The sequence below is a fragment of the Herpailurus yagouaroundi genome, unplaced genomic scaffold (assembly GCF_014898765.1).
Source record: "Herpailurus yagouaroundi ecotype Mexico unplaced genomic scaffold, PumYag 186, whole genome shotgun sequence".
NCBI lineage: Eukaryota > Metazoa > Chordata > Mammalia > Carnivora > Felidae > Herpailurus > Herpailurus yagouaroundi.
The window spans coordinates 35,633,789-35,652,098 of NW_024412417.1; positions in this window are offsets into that span (position 1 = coordinate 35,633,789).

Genomic DNA, 18,310 nt, shown 5'->3' on the forward strand with positions numbered 1-18,310 from the left:
GCAGAAATCTTAGGGAAGTTTTGCTCTCTGTGCAGAGCACCTTTAATGGTAGATAGAAAGTTGAGCCTGGTGCTCCTGGGGACCATCCAGCTGCAACCTAGCGAAAAGAGGCCTAGAAATGAAGACAACACACAGGAAAGCCAAGTGGAGAAGGAGAGAGACAGAAACAGAGAGACAAAGAGAGAGAGAGTGAGAGATTCAGGAAAGAGAGAGGAGAGATTGAGATGGAAGGAAAGAGAAAGATTCAGAGGGAGAGAGAAACAAAGAGAAAGGGAGAGAAGAAGGGAGGAAGGGAAGAAGAGAGAGAGATTCAGAGAGAGAAACAGAGGTTGAGAGAGAGGGAGAGAAAGACAGAGAAGTAGAGGAAGAGAGAGAAACCCAAAGAACTTTTTAAGAGAGCCCTGTACATAATTGTATCTTTTTAGAAACTTAAAAAGAAAAAAGCCTTTTTTTCTTTAGCCAGCCAGTTCAAGATAGGCTTATTGTCATTTGCTCCCCCCCCCCCCCCACCAAAGAATCCTTATTATGGATGCTGTATTTAAAAATCCAAGTATAAAATGGCTCCCAGACAAAAGATCAATGTCAACGAAGCTTTGAAAAAAGGCTTTTTTTCTTTAGCCAGCCAGTTCAAGGCTTATTGTCACTTGCCAACCCCCCCCCCCCCCCGCCTCCAAAGAATCCTTATTATGGACAGTGTATTAAAAAATTCAAATATAAAATGGCTCCCAGACAAAAGATCAATGTCAATGAAGCTTTGAAACCAGTGTGTTTCGATAACAATTGGACAATTAGGTTAAAAATAATAATAATAATAATATTTGACATACTATAAAGATTAAAATAAACCTGAACAATAGTGTTGGTCGACAACCCTACTGGGAGCTTCCCAGGTGTAATGTGAACCCAACCCCCATTGGTAGACAAGCAGAGACTGAAGAAAGATTCAGGCTACTCCAGGTTGGTAAGTGGCAATTTCAATAATAGCAAAGACCCTAACGGGGCACAGTCACATATACCATGCAGTGTTTTCAACACCACACCACTCTCTCAAGGCCATGTCCTTAGAGCAGCCTTTATAAACAGGAAGAGCAAGCAGAACCCACATTCCAAGGACACGGGAGGGGGCGAGGAGCCTCCAAGGCTCAGGTCCAGCTTATGGGTCAATCAGTCTTTCTGATGATGTTCCCCAACAAATAACAATAACAAAGATATCTTTTACTGTCATGGTACTTAGAGAATTTACCAAGCACCTTCTAATGCATCAAAGGGGAGCATATTTCTCTGCTGATTCCAGTTATTATTTGTAGAAATTATAGCACTGCCCTTCAGAAATATACTAACAAAAAAAGAAAGGAAAAACAGTAAACATTTCCAAAGTGGAATGACAGAATTGGCCGGGGGGTGGGAGGGGGGGAGGGAATACAAAATACCACAAAGCAACATTTAAATTCTAAGTACTTTGGACCTCACAAGCACCGTAACATTCTGGTGTGGATCTTCCTCACTGAAAATGCCTTTCGATGCCTTTTAGCAGCTCCCCCTAAGACCAACAGCATAGTAAGTAGAAATGAAACGTTCTTCATTACACCGCTGGATCATGCTTTTAATAGGAGAGTATAATCTCATTACAAGCTCTAGTAGTCATCCAGATCACAATCTTAATTGCCAGTATAGGTAAAAGTGTAACAATATACACTTATCCTTTTGTGGGATTTTTTTTTTTTTTTGTAATGGCATAATTAAAGAAAAGCAAGAAATTTTTTCTGTGCGCATGCCTTCTTGGCCTCAGGCTATTACAGACTTTCCCCCACCTTTAAATGTGGTATTTAAGTGGGATCAATTCTTAGAAAACTATACAACACGTTAAAGACTCTCTTACATTTTTGGGAAGTCACAGTGTGGGTCATTTTTTTCCCCTCCCCAAATCTCTTCCCTTTCCTCTCTTCAAATGCTTCCGTGTAAACCACGTTAAGAGAATAAATTTAGAAACAAAAAAATCTTTGCTCATGTGCTGACATGTTCTGTTGACCTTGAGTAAATCAGTTAACATCTCTGGGACCCACTCTTCCTCATCCATGACATGGGACTGTAAATGCCTCCTACACATGTGGACCAAGTTAAAAAAAAAACGTGTAAGGTTTCTACACCTATAAACTATTATATCCCTTTAAAGCGAATTTTCATTGAGCACTTTGTAGGAGTGCTACACTGAGATGATACCTTATCTACTTTTTGCTCTTCTGATGTAGAACCCCAGAGTTGGAAGGGATCTTAAAAGTTCTCAAGTACCAGGTACATCCCTCCGAGTTAAGTAGCCACCCTCTGGTGGTTTCCTCTGTACAGCAGGTGTCAAGCCTCTCTGGAGAAATGGGTTTCAACATGTAGCCAGGAGCGGTATGCCAGGAATGGAAGCCAGCCTTAGAGTCGAACAGGAAGATATCTACACGCATGGATGAGGGTCAGAGATGGGAACACACACACAAGCCGATGATGTGAATCAGATCAAGATGGAGGAAGGGACATATGTCCAGTGTAGATTATGAGGGTGAGGACCAGGAGCTGGAAATGGGTCAGGAAGAAGCAAGGATCACTCGATGACATGAGACTTTGTGGATTTACGTTGAACAGGAAAGTCCTCAAGACTTGTTCCAGCTTTGGAACCTATTTGGGTTCTCAAACCTTTGGGTATTGAGGGCCCTCCGAGGAATAGGAACAACTTCTCAGAGTCATTACTACTTCCAGTAGATCCCTACCTCAGGAGGGATCCATGAGACCCAAGTTGAATGACTGCATGAACTTCTAGCAACATAATTACATGACTTCAAGTTTCTCTAATTTTAACGTTTCTTGCTCTTCCTTCTATCGCACTGGCACCCAATGCATAGTCAGGGTTGAGCACAGCTTTCAACAAAAGGTTAATAAATATGAATTTAGATAGATCATGGACCATGCACTGAGCTTGGCAAGGGAAATATGAAGCTGAAAAGACAGGAATGGCCTGTGCCCTCATGGAAACTATGGTCTGACCATGAAGACAGACACTTAAAAGCAATTCTTTAATTCCTGTCCAGAAATAAAAGAGAAACAGATGCAAAGGGGAGACAATTAGCTGAAACAGGGCTGATGGACAGATACAGCACCAGGAGGAAGTAACTGGTTAGCGACCACATCCTTCAAGGGGCATGGCACCTGCAACCAAGGTCCAGTCCAGTCATCAGACACAAGAAAGGTTTCCTCTGGAGAAGAGCATGTGACCTCAGTTTGTAAAGGATGGAACACAGCAGAACATACAGCATGACAGGTGGCCATGTCAGCATGCAGTGCACAGCCCCAGAGGCCTCCCTTCACAGAGATTTCCTGGCCTCACAGCCAAGATAACCAGGGCGGTGGACATGAGCCAAGTTAGCCAATGGGATTTTTCTAGAATACGATATGGAGGAGAGAAAAGGATTGAGCTCAATCAGGGCATGTTGACAGATGTGGTGGGTAGTCATGCATAAAAGCCAGCAATGTAACTTCGCTAAGATTTCCCGGACACCTACAATGTGTTTAGCGTTCTTCTAAGACATACATACATTTTAGAATAGAATATTCGTGTGTGTGTGTGTGTGTGTGTGTGTAGAAATACTCATTTACTCTTCACAGCAAGAAGAGTAGATGCTATTTTGTCCCCATTTGATGGATGGGAAAACTGAGGCTCAGAGAGGTAAAGCGAGCGATAGAGTTCACACCGTCAGGAGTGGGGCTGGGGCACAAACCAGGAAGCCTGGCTCCAGAGCCCATGAGAACCAGTGCCTTGGGGAAGGAGAGATGGACCTAAGTGATCCAGCAGAGAAGGGCTAACAGAAGCATCCTTCCCCCTGCCCCCCACCCCCCAGTTGGAGACCAGCAGCTTTTGCTGTGGCTGTGGCCCTTGGGCTTCACAGCCATTCTCTCAAGAATGATACAAGAAAACCAACTTCTAAACCCAACAGTTCATGAAACTAGGACCGTTGATACAGTGGTTTCCGTCAATCTAGAAAGAATTGGAATAACCTACATCTCACTGGATGCTTCTGAGGAACAGCTTGGGCAGGGGCAGCTGACAGGGCCTGACAGGAGCCTCCGGCAGGATCAACACAAATAATACTTCTCAACTGGAAGTAATGTGAATCTAGCACTGGTCAGCTGTCCCAGAAATCAAATTCAGGTCCAAAACATCTACCCTATATTAACCTTTTATGTTTCCAAATTGCAGCCTTAATCTCTTTCCATCAGCTTACTTGTAATTGCACCAGAGACCCCACAAACCTATCATTATTCCTCTCTGAGGCCCCGAGGCAAATCATTTGTGTGCTCTCTGATTGAGTGCCCTGTTAGTTAAGTGGGGAAAAGGAAAAAACCTTTCTCACCACAGTGCTGTGAAAATTCCCAAGATTCCTGTACGTGGCACTTGGAAGATATGTTTTTCCCTTCAAAAAAAAAAAAAAAAAAAAAAAAAAACCTGCCCCTTGCTTTTCGAGATGCCCAGGATGTATGAGGAAAGGGGAAACCAAGGTTTTGATTCTTGCTTATAGAAGTCTCCCATTCATTCATTCGTTCATTCATTCAAAAAGTAATTCTTGAGCACTTACTATGTGTGAGGCACTGTGCTACGTGCTAAGGAGTCAATGATGATCAGAACACATCTTCAAGCAGCTCTCAAGCAGCTTATGGTCTGTTTAGAGCAATGCTCCTCTGTCCTGGCTGCACATCATAATAGACCGGGAGACTTCTTTTTTCATAGAACATACTGGCAAGTTAGCTAACATATAGTGTATACAGTGTGCTCTTGGCTTTGGGAGTAGATTCCCATAATTCATCACTGACATACAACACCCAGTGCTCATCCCAACAAGTGCCCTCCTCAATGCCCATCACCCATTTGCCCCTCTCCCCCATCCCACCCCATCAACCCTCAGTTTGTTCTCTGTATTCCAGAGTCTCTTATGGTTTGCCTAGACTGGGAGACTTTGAAAAAGACCCATGTTCAGTGGCCCTACCCCAGACCAATTAAGTAAAAATATAGAAAGTGAGGCCCCTGCCATTTGTATTTTTCAACCTCCTAAATGATTATGATAGCTAGAGACAGGTGAGAACCATTGGTTTAGAATGAATGAGTTACCCTCTCTGGCTTTGGCCCAGCCTTTTTTAGAACACCATTATACTCACAGACCTTTGGCACCTGCAAGAAACACCCTTGTCATTTTGTCTATATGACAGTCAGGTGGTCATTTCTAGCTTCTCTGAGGCATGAATTGAAATTTTTGAATTGGAAGGCTGGGTACAGAAGTAAAATCATCAGCTAGTGACCCAGTCTGGGTGACCCTTTGGTATCCATGACTCCATGTCCTTTGAAGGGAAGGATACATTCTCTATGGACAGCCAAGAAACTGAATTTAATAAACGATCAATTAATCTATGGAAGTGGGAACGGACATCTTTTATTTTTATTTGCCTTGATCCCTTCGTCTAAGAATTCCCCTCTACCATTTGAAGAATGACTCATTCTTCTCTCTCTCTCTCTAAATCCATGCATTTTTTATAGGGCTACCCTCAATCCCTTAGCTCCAAAAGATGTCACTTGGCCCAGATGAAGCCAATGTATAACACTGTATACGTTTTGCCTATGACCTACACCAAACGAATCAATGTCCATCATCAGCCTTTGCTGAAACAATCAGACATCATTTTTGTTCACGGTTACACAGCTGGCATACAATGAATTGAAGTTTCTGGTGGGTCTCCTAGCCATCAGCTGGGGAGACTCTGGCTGAGAATAAGGTCAATTCAGATTTCTGATGAGCTGGTTTGAATACCTGGGTCAGGTAAGCCTGAACATCTATCCTTGATCTTCTCCTTATGTGAACTAATAATTGCCCAGTTTGGGTTTTAGGCCTATTCGAATCAGATTTCATCTCTCACAGTCAGAGACAGTTCACTAATAAAGTGGATAAATGAGTGAATTCTCTGCTCCTTACTCTTCAGGTAAGGAAACAGCTTGGCTTCTTCTCTAGCCCTTTAAATAGTTGAGAAGGTTATGGTGCCATCAAAGGTACTGACCTGCTTGTCTAGTAAAATTTTTCCCAAAATGTGCCCCATCGAACATTACATTTTTCCGTGTTCAAATAAGTTTAGAGTGGAACTGTTGAAAGGTCTCTTCAGTGCAAAATTTCTCAGACCTTGACTTATCAGTGAGAATTGTAAATCTTTCACAAGAACTGTAGTAGGCTATATTTTCCCAGCTTATTTAAGTACAAGACTCTTTTTTGTCCTACATCTCCTGGGACTAGAGTTTTGGAGGGAGTGGCATTCAAGCTGCAACCTAAAGAATGTTCTTCCTTCTGCCTGTAACACTCTTCCCACACCCTCACTCCCAAGCCTGTCTAATTCCTACTCCACAGTCATGCCTCAGCTTAAATTCCATCTTCTCCAAAAAGCCTTTAACAGAACCACTTCTGTCACCCTCCCCCAACTTCAGAGAAGGCAAATTATACTCATCTTTTGCTGTCTCAAGCTCTATACTTCCTATTTTACACGATTTATCACACAGGATGATAATTATGCATATGTTTCCCACTTATATTCCATGGAAGCCATTCTACAATATGGCTGGCAATGAGCCTTACCTACTGGTATTCATGCCTTAGTGAATCATCTCCCACCCTGATTCATGACTGGCCAACTAAATATGGCAGAAGTGAAGATGTGTAACACCCATGGTTAGGTCATAAAACTCCTTGCAGCGTCTGGTTTGGGTTCATGAATTGCTCACTCTGGAGAGAGTCAGCCACCAATACCATGAGAACACTCAAACATCCTCATGCAGAAGCACTAGGCCCCCGACCAACAGCCAGCACCAACTGGCCAGCACTAGGAGAGTACCAACTTGGAAGTAGATCTTTCAGCTCCAGGTAAGCCTTCAGAAGAATAAAGTTCCCAGCCCACATCAGCCTGAAATCTAGTGGGAGACCACAAATGATATCTATCCAGCTGAGCCCTTCTCCCATTTCTGACCCATAGAAACCATGAAACTATAAATTCATAAGGACCAAATCTGAATTGCTTGCTATTATACCATACCCTCCCCAATGCACATGCATACATGCTCACACACAATTACACACACACACACACACACACACACACCCACTACACAGATCCTAATTACAGCACTTGAAGCAAAAAAGGCACTCCACATTTATGAAATGGATAAATAATAAATGAATGAATATGTAAATTATAAATATATATATACACACACACATAAATACGTGTGTGTATGTGTATATACAGTGGGAACTGGCTGATAAATTGGGTTGTGAAGTAAGAGAGGAGAAACTCTAAGTTATTCAACACTTAAATCCTTAGAAGACTCTCAAACAGAAATTCATATATCTCACTGTGACTACAGCCCCCAAATGGGAAATTCATAAGACATGACGTTAGCATGACATCTGTATGGTTTTAGGCAATTGCCATATTCTCCCTGGACCTCACTCAGCCTGCTATGGTAGAAAACAAAAGGGTTACGCTAAAAGGCATTTATCAAAGGCTGTGTCACCTCTGAATGTTAAAGATTCCGAGATAGCAAACTTGAACAGCAGGAACAGAAGTCAGCTTGGCTTGCACAGAGTTCTCGTGTGACACAGCCATGGAAGGAAGCCCAAGTCACCTGCTAATGTCCTGTCTTCTTCTGTCCCTCTTCCACCGCTTTTCATCTTGAACCGGGTAGAGTTAATGGGTCTCCAGTCTACAGAGAGCAGGCGAAGGCTCTGTCCGGACAGCTGTCAGATCTCTGGAGCAAACCACCCTCCCAGGATTGTCTTGGAGTGGTGTTGGTCCTTGGCCATGGTGGCAGTGGTGGTGGCACTTATAGCCTTTGGAGCCCTACTTCTGAGTCAGCCCTCAAAAAAAACAGTTTCTGCCAATGGTCTCACATAGTCAGCTCTTAACAGATACAACAGCTGCTTTCTAAGAACATAGTGTAGCTTTTAGGCACCCTGCCTAGAAATTCTTTTTCACTGAGTTCCTGGAAGAGGCTGCTTGATTTTCTCCACACCCAAGACTCAGCGGAGCCCAGCAGGCCAGAAAGCCAAGAACAGCCACACACCGCACCTGAGGAAATTATGTCTGCTCAACCCAGGCTCATTGGGGAAGTGGAAAAGGCTGTTTGTTCTGTGAGGACCTTGTGAGTGTTAGCAAAGAAGGAGAGGCTATCATTCTGATTTAATAGCATGTTGGGGGGGGGACAACGGAGATCAGAGCTGCAAATGACATGTAAAGAGCCCGTAACATGTGTCAGGCATGTGACATATGTGTCTCATTTCATTCTTATAAGTTCTGAAAGGCATGCATATTTTTTACCCATTTTATGATTCACAGAATATTGGATAGCAATGCACAGAAGAGTCTTGTCCCAACCCAAGCCTGTTTAACCACCAGGCTGTCTTGCTTCCTAATCAAAGTCACTGAGAGTGTGAGTGAGCATGTGGCATAGTGGAAAGGGTAGAAAAATCAATACACTTTAGAGCAGGGTTTGGCAACCTGTGGCCTGTGGGCCAAATCCAACCCACTACCTGATTTCATAAATCAAGTCCTACTGAAACACTTGCAAGCTCATTCATTTCTCTTATTGTCTATGATTGCGTTCACACTGCCCTGCTTGAGCTGTATGTACGGTCTGCAAAGCCTAAAATATTTACCATCCTGCCCTCTAGAGCAAAAGTTTCTCAGTCCCTACAAGGCTATGGTAATATAAGGTCTTATTGCCACGGTAGGTCCCAGACTAGAAAGACAGAATTGAAATTTCTAATTAGCTTTGCTTGGATACGGAAAAGAATTAGAAAATTGACCAAATACTATTCACAATTAAATGTCCATTTACAGGACAACTTGGACTAACGTTGTTCTTGTATTCTAGAAGTCACTAACAGAGCTACAGCCATTGGTAAAATTAAACCAGACATTAAGTGTAGAGCCACGCTGAGTAAAGTCAGCTCTCTGAGGGGTTAAATCCCACACCATCCTCTGAAGGGTTCAGTGTCATATTAGTTCAAAAGAGCTGTCCCCCTACCCCGTTCTGTGGGCCAGTTGGAGCAGTCACTCAGACAAGAGAGAACGTTGGTGAGACTGAATGAGTGGTAACTTTTCCCACGGTCTCCACCATTTCTAACTCTGGCCACCGGCTCCCAAACCTAGAGCACGAGGTGCCCCATTAAGAATTATTGAACTCAAAGAGCAAAGGGAGGGGAGATATCGCCACAGAAATCTGGGAGCTACTGAAGAACCCCAGAGATCTGTGTGATTTAACAGAAACAAAGCTCTGAGAAGGTAAGTGACTCCCCGTGATAGGGCAGAAGTTCTTACTCAAGCCCCAAAGCCCCGTGCAGGTCGTGCTCGAAGGTGACTCTGGGCATGGATGTTTGTAGGCAAATGAGAAACTTCTTCTCACTGGCACTCTGATCTCTGCCATAAAGGGACAATATGGGCCTGGATCAGTGTTTCTCAAATTTCAGACATTTCTGGACGACTGTTCCAATTTTGATAGGTCTGTGGATGGCATATACCATCATTCACTTCATATATTTAATTAAGTCACTTTATGTTAATTTACCATAAAAGGAAATTATACCATCACATCAACGGGAAATCAGTATCGGTTACCCGATAAAGGTAAAAATGCCACGTAAATGAGACAATGGTGCTAAATTCCAGGTAGATGACATTGCTCGCCCAAAGCTCTGTTCCAGAGCCCTCCTCTCTCCTCCTTTCAAAAGGTTGGAACAAGCGCTGGAAAGGTCCAAAGGAGTAGCAGCAAACTGAGCGTCTCTCCAGAAGGAATAGAAGAGAATTAAAAAGAGAACAACTTTTCTCACAGCCTCATATCATTAGCAGTATTCTCCCCAGACTTTTGGGAAACACTGAAACCAGACAGTCTGATTTCATGAGAATTACAAAGCCAGACAAAGAGTTGGGGAGAGGGAGTAGAACGTAAGAAGGAAAGATTCCCTTCCTAAAATGGATTACATCCCTCCACTTTCTTTGTTGGCACCTCATGCCCAGCAGAACCTGATCGATGTTTGGTAACCCCCCGGCGGGAACAGTACGGTAAAGCTAGAGCTTGGATATCAGAGTCAGATCTGAATTTGGATCCTGATTACCATCTTTTGACTGCCTGTCTTTGGGCGGGTTACATAAAACCCTCTCTGAGTGTGTTTTCTCATCCAGTTGAAAGAAGGGGCAGGAGGAATTAACAGAAGCTACGCTGCAGGATTCAATAGCCATGAATAGTATATGAATATAATAGTACATGAAAAAGTGCCTGGCATATAGTCGGCACCCCCACAAGATACACTTCCTTCCTTTTTCCCTGCACCTTCCCACCCAGAATTGATTTCTCCTGTTTTGAACTTTCTGTTTTTGAACTTTTCTTACCTGGTCTTAAAGTACTTAACAAACTAAATGTGTTCTAATTTTGGAAATCAGTTGACTATTTTCTGAGACAAGCAAGGACATCCAGAAACCTTCTCTTCCCTTTAAGTTCCGTGAGCTGCCCAAAGACCGAACTGAGTTCTGTACTAAGGGTCTGAGAGTCCCCAGCCCCTACCAACACCACACAGCATACCCCCTCACGGAATCCTAAGGGGCTGAAGGAGAACACCACCTCTAATGCCAAACACAGCCCTGGGGAACACATAGTCTATGTCGCTGAATACTCAAGATCACCTGGAAGGCTGAAACTTTATTCCCATTTTGGAGATGGCCAAACCAAGGCGCAGAGAGATTAAGTAATATACTCAAGGTCACGGGGTTTGTAAGCAGACACAGTAGTGTTTGAGGCCACGGTCCACTTCTTTCTTCTCTGCCATTGAATAGCTGAACTCTGACTCCATCATAATCTCAATGGTCCCACCAGAGATCAAGCCCCTGCTTCCTGGCTAATGAGCATAATTGGTCCCTGTCCTTCTCAGCACATCCTTTCATGTGTCTGCTACAGTCTGAACACCTCACGTGGCTCAGCCTTCTCTGCGCATCGCCCAGTCCATCTTTCTCAACCTCCTCACATAAATCCAGCCCTGTCAAGCTTTTCTCACTCTCTGCTGCGTCCTTTTAACTGCGTCCACTCCCTCAGTGTCTGCTCATTAGTGGGCTGTCTGAGACCAAAGGCAGTCTGTCGGGAGACCCCGAAGGCACATCAGCGCTGAGTTGAGTAATTACCTGGTGCATCGTGAATGAGTTTCTTACTGAGTCCAGCAATGGGAAGGTGCCAGCTAGAGGTTCAGGGTGACAAGAGAGGGTAAAGGGGCAACCTTCGAGAAAGGTTGGATGCTGACCCCGCATAGGGCATGTCCTAGGCACAGGGATGTTTAGAGTAGAGATACATCAAAGAAGATAAGACAGGTGTCTTCCCCCAAGGACTCACCATCTGGCTTTCCACTGTCCAACGTGGGAGCCACTTGCCATGGGTGGCTATGAGTACTTGAAAGGAGGCTAGTTGAGACTGAGATGTGCTGTGTAAATACATACCACATTTGGAAGACTTAATATGAAAAAAAGTATACAAAATATCACACTAGTAATTTTTTACGTTGATACCCAGATGAACATAATATCATTACTATACTGGGTTAAAGGAAACATACTATTAAAGGTAATTTTTGTATGTTTCTTTTTACTTTTTTTTAAATACAAGGCAGCTAGAACATCTGAAATTACATGTGTGGCCTTCGTCAGATTTCTGTTGAACAGTACTGGTCAAGTCGGCAAGGCAGGCATGGAGTTGACATACAAGACTCATCAAATTATGACACGTGTTTATCTAGACACAGTGCTCTCTCGTGGGGTGGGCAGCCTTCCGAGTGGGGGAAAGCACAGCTATTACTTATTTACCCCACTCACATCATCCCCCCAACACGCATTACCTACCAATTTTTTTCTACTTTTCTCACTATTTCCCTTATGCACGTCTCCGTCAGAGAACAAACTGCAGAAATGACATCGTCTGCCACCTTATGGCCACCCAGCACCACCCCTCGAAGTTACTGCAATCCTAGACCCACAAGAAAAGTCGGTAGAAATAGATCAATCCAACGTGTGTTTATCTAGACCCAATTTCACAGGGGCCGTTTCTATGTGGACGAGTAGCCAAACAGTAGACAAAGGCTTCTGATGTGAGTGCAGAAAGGACAGACACCTGGAGACCCTCGAAGAGAAGGCAGGGACACGTATTTGCTACTGCATAGCAGACTCTCAGCGGGACGCTTAGCATGCGAGATCTGACATCAGCTTCAAAGAACTCTGTGAAAAAGCCCACTTCTATGTTACAGCTGAGGAAACTGAGGCCCTAGAGGCTACGTAACTGCCATAAGTCAGCGCAGCTGATAAGGGGACAGGGCCAGGAGGAGAGATCTCGTCTGCCCGTCTTCAAAGTTCAAGGATTTTAGCTTCTACCTTGGGTAACATTGCCGACTTTGGTACAAGCCATGTTTCTGAGCCCTCGGGGAAAGATGTTGTGCAAATACCTGTGTCTGTCCGCAGGAGGGAATCCAGAGGGGCACAGGCGACGTGACTGTGCTCCCTTCTGGGCCCAGCTGCCAAGAGCAGCTTCCTTTGCGGCTCCAAATTGTGTTTTATCCCACAGGTTCACACTGGGTAGACTCCCAAACCCATAACCCAGCACTTGGAAACCAGCCAGTGGAGGAGGGAGGGAAAGAATATTTTCGCAATAGCTACAGAGCTATTCCTGGAGCTGGGGAGTGTTGACACCGGGCTGTCAGAGAGGGAACAGAGAAAGACTCTAATTTGGAAACATTTTACACTGTGTACTTGACAACGTACCCTAGGTGGCAAAAAACAGTGATGAAGGCTCAGATTGGGTAACTGAATATGGCCTGGCTTACTGTTGGCCTTAACATCCACTAGGTGACAAGAAAGCAGTGACGATGGCTCACGTTGGGTAACCAAATATGGGCTGGCTCATCCGTGGCCTTGTTACTACAGTAACTCCAACTTTCAAAAGGTAATGGGGGATATCGGTTGCTGGGGTTCAAATCCCAGCTTTGCCACTTACAAGCCGCCTGACTTTGAACAGATCAAGCTCTCTGTATCTCATTCCCTCGTCTATAAAATGAGGGCAAGGATAATCCCTTTCTCATGAAGTCATTGTGAGATTTAATTCAAGTCAAATACATGACATGTTTTCAACAAGGTAAGTAGCAGCTTACAATTATTACTGTGGTTTGTATTGGGCTATCCCAGAGGCAGCTCCACCCCGCCATCCTCACTCAACAATAGAGTAAATCCAGGTAACCCTCCCCAAAAGAACATTCTCTTCCCACCGATGCATGGAAATGGCGCGGTTTTCTTCTTAGGTTTATACTCAGCGGGGCAAGAAGTGGAAAATGTTGGTAGAAAGGAGGAAGACAGCAGAAGGCATAAAGACATGAAAAATGAAAGAAAAACGTTATTAAGAACGTAAACGTTACACAGGATGCGCCCTCACCTTGTCCAGGTGAGTGTGACCACAAGCTTTCCTCATCTCTGTAACTTCTGATGATCTTCTCCCCTTGCTTTGAAGTGATGTGTCCGGTGAGGCTTTATTGAGAGATACTTACCAAGTTCTAATAGCAATGTGTTATTTGGAGATGGGGCTAAGTGCTCTCAGAGCTCCTTGGAAAGACTAAAATCACCAAGTTATCTTGAGCTGATAGAGTCCGACTCTGGAGTGTGGGGTGGCACCATCAGCTATACAAAATGCTCCGTGGGTTCTTCAAGAATCCCGAAGCCGGTTCATTTAATCTGTCGCAGACATCAGACTGAAATAGAGGGTTAAGAACCACCGTGTCTGGAGCTCTTTCTCTTTCCCTGACTTGTCAGAAAGAACTTGGACATGAAGTTCAGGGTAATTGCAGAGCCGGACAACAATTTTCAGAACTGATGGTGTTTTGGCCGTGAGCTGCAGCTGTGCAACACGCAATGTCTGCATTGAACGGTGATTTCCTTATACGGTAATTTTTATGTTACATCTCACTCGTTTTTAGCACTTGTGAGAAAGACAAACGAAAGAAGGGGACACCCTCCCCCCAAAACCCACTCTCGTGATAATGACTTCCAAGTATGCTTCTGCCTCTTCTGTGTGACTAGTGTCCAGAAAGGTCAAATGGAAATTTCTTAAATGAAACACCGCCACTCATCACAGTCCAGCACAAAGGTTTAGTTGCAGCGTTTGTAAGATGAGGCTAACGTGCTTACTCTCGATGGGAGTTTTGTGGACTAGACCTGCACCTACAACTTGTGCTTGTCCCTTCCCTCTGTGAAAGCTGCAAATAAACACACTAAGCAAGTACGGAGGCGAGCACGGGTTTTGTAGCCAACTCTGAGGTCTTGGTCCCAGCTCCGTTATCTCGTAACTATCACCTGGGCAAGTTGCCTCTCACAGCCTCAGTCTCCTCATCCAGAAATTTCCCAACCAGGCTACTCTGCTGATCGGCTCCATATCCTCCCTGCCCTCACGCAATGGAGGGAGGCAAAAATGTTAGAACGATCTCAGGCCATAGTTAAGGACAAAAGCTCTGACTTGTTCAAAAGCTAGATTTGAGTCTCAACTCCACCACTCGATTGCGGTGTGACCCAGGACAAGTTAATTAACATCTCTGGGCCTCTTCTCCTCCTCCATAATATAGGGAAGTATATGCCACCCGTTTAGCTTTGGGCAGGTTGCTTACAATTTCTAAATTCAGTTTCCTCATTTGTGAAGTGAGGTTAATAATGCATTCTCTCATAATTATAACAACAACAACAACAATAATAATAATAATAATAATATAGCCTTCCCGTTACCAACATTGCACATCAGAGGGCACACTAGTTACAACTGAGGAAACTAACTTCACTGACACATCATTGTCACTCAAAGTCTATAGTTTACATCAGGGTTCACTCTTGGTGTTGTTCATTCTATGGGTTTTGAAAACTCTACAGTGACATGTATCTACCATTATAATTTCATACAGAACAGCTTCACTGGCCTAAACACCCTCCGTGTTCTGCCTATTCATCCCTCCCCACCTCAACCCCTTGAAACCACTGATCATTTTCTTTTCTCCATTTGTTTGGCCTCTCCAGAATGTCATATAGTTGGAATCATACAGTATGTGGCCTTTTCAGATTGGCTTCTTTCACTCGGTGATATGAATTTCCATGTCTTTTTGTGGCTTGATGGTCATTTCGTTTTAGCACTGAATTGTGTTCTATTGTCTGGATGTGCCATGGTTTCTTTACTCGTTCTCCTATTGAAGGACACCTTGGTTGCTTCCAAGTTTTGGTAATAATGAGTAAAGATACTATAATACATCCACGGCCAGGTTTTTGTGTGGTCATACGTTTTCAGCTCCTCTGTGTGAATACCAAGGAGCAAAGCTGTTGGATCAGATAGCAAGAGTGTGTTTAGTTTTGTAAGGAACTGCCAAACTCTCTTCCAAAGGGGCTGTGCCATCTTGCGTTCCCACCAGCAATGAATGAGAGTTCCTGTTGCCCCACATCCTCACCAGCATTTGCTGTCCTAAAGGTTCTGGATTTGGGCCATCCCAATATGTAGTAGTAACACCTCATTGTCGTTCTAATTAGCAACTCCCTGAAGCCACATAATATGAAACATCTCTTCATATGCTTATTTGTCATATGCTGTATATCTTCTCTGGGCACAAATCTTTTGCCCATTTTTTAATCAGGTTGTTTGCTTTCTTGTTATTACATGTTGAGAGCTCTTTGTGTACTTTGGATACCAACCTTTTATCAGATATGTCTTTTTCAAGTATTTTCTCCCACTCTGTGGCTTGTGTTCCCATTTTCTTGAGAAAGTATGATTTTTTTTTTAAAGTTTAAATTCCTTGGCCTGGAAACCCATGGGCTGATCTTCTATGATTTGGTCTCTGCCTTTCCCTCACGTTCATTTTCCTGACACAGGCTTGAATCTTCTACCCACACAGAACGATTCAAAACTCTCCATCAACCCCAGGCTCTGGGAGGCTCAGATGCCTCTTCTCAGTGGGCTCTCTCTTCCGGAATGACCACTCTGCCCTCACCCCCTGTGCCCACACTCCCTTTTCCTCCAAAACATGGCTCAAACTTCGCCCTCTGTGAAGTGTCCTCACAACCCTGGAGAAGTGTCCACTTTCCCATGAGCCTCCACTGTCTTCTGTGCAGACTTCTCTTTGTCTACACTCAGAAGCTCTTTACTGTGATCCTGCTGGGCTCCAGGCACTGCAGAAGAACAGTGCTCTTTCTCATATGCTTACATCCCCTTCTAGACACTGTGATTCCGAGGACGGAGATATACTGTATCAGCAGGACCCGCCAGGCTAGGCGCAGCGTGCATGCGGCAAATGTTGGTGAATGGACCGGATAAGTGGAGTAAACGAATGATCACTTAATGCCCCTTTGAGTCCAATTTGTGAGGAAGAGGTGACCAATAGGACTGAACCATGATTCAGTTCCTTTCCCAATCACTCCCCAAACCATGCTCTTTTCTCTTAGGTACATCGCTGTACTAGCTTCCTATTGCTGATATGACAAGTTGCCACAAATTTACTGGCTTAAAACCACAGAAACTTATTATCTTACAATTCCGGGGGTCAGAAATCCAAAATGGGCTTCACGGAGCTAAAAACCAAACCTCCAGCAGAACTGTGTTCCTTCTAGACTCCAGGGAAGAATCTCTTTTGTTTCCTTGCCTTTTCAGTTTCTAGATGCTGCCTGCATTCTTTGGCTCATGGCCCCACCCTCTGTCTTAAAAACCTGCAGTGTAGAATTTTCCCATCTCTTTATGTCCCTTGTCTCTGTTGTCACAGGGATTTCTGTCAGACCCTAACCTTCCCACCTCCTTCCTATGAAGACCCTGTGGTTGCTATAGGCCCAATAATAATCCAGGATAAACTCCCCATCTCACGAGCCTTGCGTTACCCACATCAGCAAACTCCCTTTTTCCATGTAAGGTTACAGAGCCATACACAGGGATGAAGACGGGCACATCTTTGTGGGGCCGTTACTCCACCTACTACAATATCTGATTACAACCCAGGAGATAAATGAGATCATCCAGGGAGAATTTTTGGAGCCAAGAGAGACAAAAACACCGAATTTATGGGGAGCATCTGAACGGAAAGTCAGCAAAAGAAGGGCAAAAGGCTGCAGAGAGCTAGGAGAAGAACCAAGTGGAAATACCATCCCAGAGGCTTAGAAGAGGAAATCTCCAAACTCTGTGGCCACAGAGCCAAATGCTCAGAACTCAGGAGAGGACCACTCAGGATGCCAAGCCCTTTGGGAGACCACCAGTGACCTTAGCAGGGAGGCGGTGGCAGAATGGAAGCCACCCTGTAAGGCCTGCCCCTCTGCTCCCAGGAAGCCTGAACCCTGCCTCTTCCCTCGGCCAGTCCCTGCGTCCTGTGAACTCAGCTTATTGGAACACAAAGAGCCTGCAGCTGTCACTTGGATATAATTGGAAAAGTCAGGAGTTAGCCTTTGGAAAAGTTGTTTCAGACAGCAAGAATATTTTAGCTCAGGGAGAAATATATTCAGCTGATGAAAGGGGTGGGGACCGGTGACAGGAAGAAGGCAAGATCCCCCTGGTACCTCCCGGAGACTCTGTGCCCATTTTCTTTTATGTGGTGTTGCTGTCATTTTGTACCATGAATGGTGTGACTGTTCAGTGAATATTTAATCATGACGGGGTTCTCTTCTCGGCCGCACCTCCAGTCCCCTAGCTTGAGCCTTTCTAAAGTCATAATTCTACTCATCAAACACCAAAATCGGCACCTTCCCGTCTCCATGCTGGGCCTGTGGTGTAGACTCTAGCTTGGGTTCTGAGCGACAGGTGGCTGGTTAGGCTGCAAGGGACAACTCCCAAGGATGCCGATCGATGCTGGCCTAGATTACCCCAGGGAGGATCGTTAAACCCCAGAAGCCATTTGGCAGTTCTATTAAGGCACCTGCATGCGCGGGCCGCTGCCAACAGACCCGTCTCAATTAGGCTCACCCACAGTGATTTCTCCCTGCTGCGCTCACTGACGTGCGCGGGATGTCGGGGAAGAGCATGAGCCCTCGCAGAGTGATGGAGAGAGGAAGGAGGCTTGAGGAATGCTGGGGAAATCTTTCCTCCTCCTGCACTGGGGCGTGGGAGACAAATGCAACACACCCTTCTTTAGTAAGGACCACTGACAATAGGCAGCTGGCATTGTTCTAGCCTTTACTCCCTGGCGCTCCATGCCATACCCACCCAGAGACCTGGGGTTAC